Source organism: Chrysochloris asiatica, unplaced genomic scaffold (genome assembly GCF_000296735.1).
Source record: "Chrysochloris asiatica unplaced genomic scaffold, ChrAsi1.0 scaffold00202, whole genome shotgun sequence".
Classification (NCBI taxonomy): Eukaryota; Metazoa; Chordata; class Mammalia; order Afrosoricida; family Chrysochloridae; genus Chrysochloris; species Chrysochloris asiatica.
This window is the reverse complement of record NW_006408720.1, coordinates 1,405,737-1,411,429: the sequence shown is the minus strand read 5'-3', so window position 1 is coordinate 1,411,429 and position 5,693 is coordinate 1,405,737.

Here is a 5,693-nt window from a genome sequence, read left to right as displayed (position 1 = left end):
TTAAGGCATTTCTATGCTATAAAAGATCAAAGACAAATATTGGTAATAAAACTCATGATAATATCTTTCATTTAACATCAACAGAGTGATTATTTTTTTAATAGCAATAAGGAAAACTCAACCTATCAACCTCCTTTCATACTATTTGAGTTTTTCAGCTAAATGCTATGGATTAGGTTTACTGAGCCAATATCTAATAACAATAGCTAAGCTTTCTTTTTAAGAATATATGAAAATATATTTTCTGGTAAAAAATGACACACACAAAAGAGGAACCCAAGGGAACTCGATATGTTAACTTTACATTGGAAAACCACATTCCAGTACTACATCTACGTACTCTATATACCACTGGCAGTTTCGAATTGCCGACCCTGAGGTTAGCAATCAGACTTGTAAGCACTACGCCACCAAAGCATGTTGTTTTGAACCCTAAGGTCAGCAGTTCAAGCTCACCAGCCACTCTTCAGAAATCCTATAAAAAGTCTCTACGAGTTGGAACTGACTAGAAGGCCCTTAACAACAACAACAACATATACGTATATGCTCTTGTAAAGTGCTGTGGGTTGATTCCTACTATAGCCACCTTGCATAGAGAGTTTCAAAGGAATAGCTGCTGGTGGGTGTGTACTGCCAACCTTGGGGCCCTAGAGTGGAACTGTTGGAAAAGCACTGGGCTATTAATTTCAAGTTTGGCACCCACCAGTTGCTCTCAGAAACTCTATACAGGGTTGTTGTGAGTTGGAACTACATATATGTACAGGAGCTCTGGTAGCGTAGTGGTTATGAATCGGGCTGCAAACCGCAAGGTCAACAGTTGGAAACTACCAGCTGTTCCGCTGGAGAAAGATGAGGCTTTCTGCTCTCGTAAAGATTTACAGCCTCAGAAACCCTGTACAGGGTCGCAATGAGTTGGAATCGACTCCAGGGCACATAACAACAACAACAAGATATACTATACACACACACACACACACACACACATATATATACTGTTGTTAGGAGTCCTGGAGTGGCGCTGTGGGTTAATGCATTCAGACTGCAAAGCTGTTTGAACTGCAAGGTCGGCAGTTCAAGCTCACCAGCTGTTTCTCAGAAACCCTATACAGGGTCGCTATGGGTCGGAACCGACACTACCGCACTTCACAACAACAACTGTTGTTAAGTACTGTCAAGTCAGATATATTATATATATAGGAACTGATGGCTACTGTGCAGATGTTTTGAGGAAGCTGTCATAAATTTAGCACAAGATAAAAAAATTGAGAATACATTTATCTCTTGTGGTAATTTCTAAGATTGACACCTTTTGCTTTACTTCTTGGTTTCTAAGTTTCTTCTGGATGTTTTCCACTACAGTGATGACAAAGTGATGACTTAGAATCAAATCACCTCGAGGTGCCCAGCATAACAGTGGCAGCAAGTAGCTAGTGAATTTAGGGAGGAGTAGAGTGTTTTATTATCTACTAGAGGGTTCACTGGACCACATAAGAAATTTCCTTTCTTGTTTTTCTTTCTGATAATTTTTTCATGGGCTCTGACAAGACAGTTTTTCTTAATTTTTATCTGTAATTTTAATCTAGAATTTTTTTTTCTTCTAAATCCTTGAAAATAGGAACATCCAAATATAAGCGAAGACCTTGTCAATGTGCTACTTTAATTTAATAATTTATAGACACACTACAAACTAAAATATCTGAAATCTTCTTACTAAGCTAACTGACAAGATGTTAACAGAATACCATGTGACAGATATTATATATTTAGGTGTCTATCTCTCTCGTGATTTATGTTCTTCTTTCAAATTGTCCAGGCAATGCTAATCAAAATAACTAAGCTTTCCTGAGAATGAACCATGTGTCAGATGCTGTTCTAAAAGCCTTACATGAATTAATTTCAAATCATCCTTACAGGACATTATTAGGAAGGTATCATTAGCATCCTCATTTCATGGATGAGAAAACTGAAGTATAGAGGTGTGAAGTAATTCATTCAACATCTGACTGTAAACTTTTACGCACATGACAATTTTACCTCAGTGGCTCTGTTTCAGCGATCATGAACATTAAATGTAATAGCCTAGTAGCTTAAAGAATTTATTATTATTTGTTCTAAAGCAACCATACTAAATTAAATGAGAATCTGTCATTTGAGATTCCTTGTGTGGCATTGTGGGTTAATGCACTGGACTGCAAAGTCGGTTTGAGCTGCAATGCCAGTGGTTCAGGCTCACCAGTCGCTCGCTGGATAACCGATGCAGGGTTGCTATGGGTTGGAACCTGACTCAAAGGCACTTAATGACAACAACAATAACAAGCCTTACAGAATAGTTAACAAAGCCTTCTGCCATTGAGTCAATTCTGACTCATAATAACCTAAAAAACAGAGTGGAACTGCTCCTTAACATTTCTAAGACTATTATGGGAGCAGAAAACCTCATCTTTCACCTGAAGATTGACTGGTGGGTTTGAAGCAATAACTTTTCAGTTAGGAGCACAAATGCTTAGCCCAAAGATATTCCTATATTAAAACTGGTGATGCATCATTTAAGATTGGCCACTCTGCAGCTAAAGGAACTCTGGTAGCGTAGTGGTTACGAATCGGGCTGCAAATCCCAAGTTCAGAAGTTTGAAACTACCAGCTGTCCGGCGGCAGAAAGATGAGACTTTCTGCTCCCGTAAAGATTTACAGCCTCAGAAACCCTGTACAGGGTCGCTAAGAGTCAGAACCGACTCCACGGCACATAATAACTACCACCAACACCACACTGCGTCTAAGATGCAACTAATGGTCTCTCTATGTGTTGAAGAAAGAAGAGTGATGAAATTTGAAGACACCTAAAAGCAATTAGTCTCCATTACTCTAAGACCAGAAAAACTAGCTGGTACCTGCCTATCACTACCAACTGCTCTGAAAGGGATCATATTACATGTTCTAGAAAATGTAAAACAAAACTGAAAAAAAAAAAAAGACTGAGCTTAGAAACAGTGTGAAGTAGCCCTCAAGCATCCTTCACATATGGAAAGGAACTCATCTGCATGGCAAATTTTCATCCAAGTAGTAGATAGGTTTATAGGGAAGACAATACCACGGGTAAGATATTCTCACCATGTAATGGTCAGTCATTGAAAATAAGTATGTAGAAAGGATACAGTCATGATGCACAACTGTAAATTGTTGGTAAAAGTTTTCTACAAATATAAGAATAACTGCGGTGCTGTAGGATAATGCACTGGATGATAAGATCAGTTTGAACCGCAAGGTCAGTGGTTCAAACTCACCAGCCGATCCTGGGAATTCCTATACAGAGTCAGATTTGACAGCACTTATCAACAACTAAAAGAGGCACATGGAAACATAGCCTGTAGTTGTAGTGGAGCTGGTTCCCAAAAGAAACACAATTGTATCTGCAGGGTCTATTTTAATAATGTTTTCACTACTAGTGAAAGACCCTCTATAGGGCTTCTGAACAGAATCTGATGGGTTTGAACCACTGACTTGTGGTTAGTAGTAAAGTGGGTATCCTAGAGTGCCACACCAGGATGCCATAAACATGTATATTCAATGGTTATTATAATACTAAAAACAATGTAACTGCATAATATATATATAATTTATATCAATCTCTAGGGAAATAAGGAGGTACTTCACAACAACAACAAACAAGTCAAATTAAATACACTGAAATTACTTGGTAATTTGTGACACATGTTAATTCAACGTGTCCTCCTTCCCTTCCCTCAATAACAAAAGCTTGTTAATTACCATATTTTTCCATATATAATTTATGCTATGAATCCATGTGCTAGTTAACAAATCAAGATCTTTTTTTTGTGGATTAAGCCTTTCATTAATATTTTGTACTTGCAATAACACTAACATTACTTCATCCATATTGAGGTACACTACAATCCTAGTTATTAAAGATGCATGTTTATTAGCTACACTCCATTTGTTCACAGTGTTTGATTCTATTTGTATACCTAAATACTCATTCATAAAAGACATCTCGAACTAATTGTAATGCTTTTGCTCAACACACATGAACATAACATCCTAAACTTTCTCAAGGTCATGTTCTGGGAAGTTTCTAGGAATCCACAATTTTTAGCAAAAGAAAAATTGAATTTATTTGCTCTCCTAAGTATCAAGGATGACAGTATAAAATCTAAGAAAATCAGAAGTTGTCAAAAATGAAACGATAGATATAAAGATCAATATCCTAGACATTACTGAGCCGAAATGTACTGGGTTGGCCATTTTGAATAATACAATCATAAAATTTACTATGTCAGGAATGACCAATTGAAGAAGAATGGAGCCACATTTCTTCTCAAAGAGAACATGTCAAAATCTATCTTGGTGCACAATGCTGCATTTGATAGGATAATATTCATACACCTACAAAGAAGATGAATTCATTCCATTATTATTCAAATGTATACACCAACCACCAAAGCCAGTGATAATGAAATTGAAGAATTCTACCAACTTTTTCAGTACTTCATGATGAACATCAAAGACCACAGCCTTCAATATGGATTGCATCTATATGTAAAGAAAACAAAAATCCTCACAACTGGAACAGTAAAAAACATCATATTATATGGAATCCTGGTGTGGCACTGTAGGAAAAGCACTACAACAGAAGGTTGGTTTGAACCACAAGATTGATGGTTCAAAGAAACCAGCCATTGCTCAGAAATCCTACACAGGGTCACCATGAGTTAGATCCAACTTGAAGGCACTTAACAACAACAAAAGTGGAGAAAAGATGAAAGTTGTTAAAGTCTTCATTATGTTTGAATCCACCACAATCAACACTCATGGAAGCAACAGTCAAGGAATAAAAAATACATATTGCACTGGGCATATATGCTGCACAATACCACTTCAAAGTGTTCAAGAACAAAGATTATCAGTTTGAGGTCTAAGGTGCACCTGACCCAATACATGGTATTTTCAATAGCCTCCTATGCATGTGAAAGTTGGACAATGAAAAAGAAAGACCACAGAAGAATTGATGTGTTTGAGTTAAGATGTTGGTGAAGAATATTGAAAGTACCATGGACTGCCAGAAAAACAAGCATAGCTGTGTTGGAAGACGTGCAGCCAGAGTGATCCTAAAGCCAAGATGGTGAGATATGGTCTGTCATACTTCTGATATGTTATTAAGAGGGAACAGTCCCTGGAGAAGGACAACATGTTTGGTAAAATGGAGCATTAGCAAAACAGAGAAAGACCCCCAAAGAGATGGATTGGCACAATGACATCAGCAATGGGATCAAGCATAACAAGTGTGAGGTTTGTGTAGGAACAGGCAGTGTTTAGTTCTGTTGTGCATAATGTCAAAATTATTTGGAATCCACTCCACAGAACCTAAGAAAAATAACAATTTTTTTTTTTTTTTTGTCTGAAATGGAACACATATGCAATATAAATCCATTGATAATTACTGGTAATTGGAATGCAAAAGTTGGAAACAAAGCGTAAAGATTAGTAGTTGAAAATTACAACAATGGTAACAGGAAAAAAAAAATGCTGGATATAGCAAGATAGAATTTTGTAAGACCAGAGACTTATTCACTGCAAATACTTGTTTTACACAACATAAAATATAACTCTAAATCCCAGAATTATAAAGGTATAAAGGTCATCAATGAAAAAATAGGGACAAATTTAAAGGCTCTAAT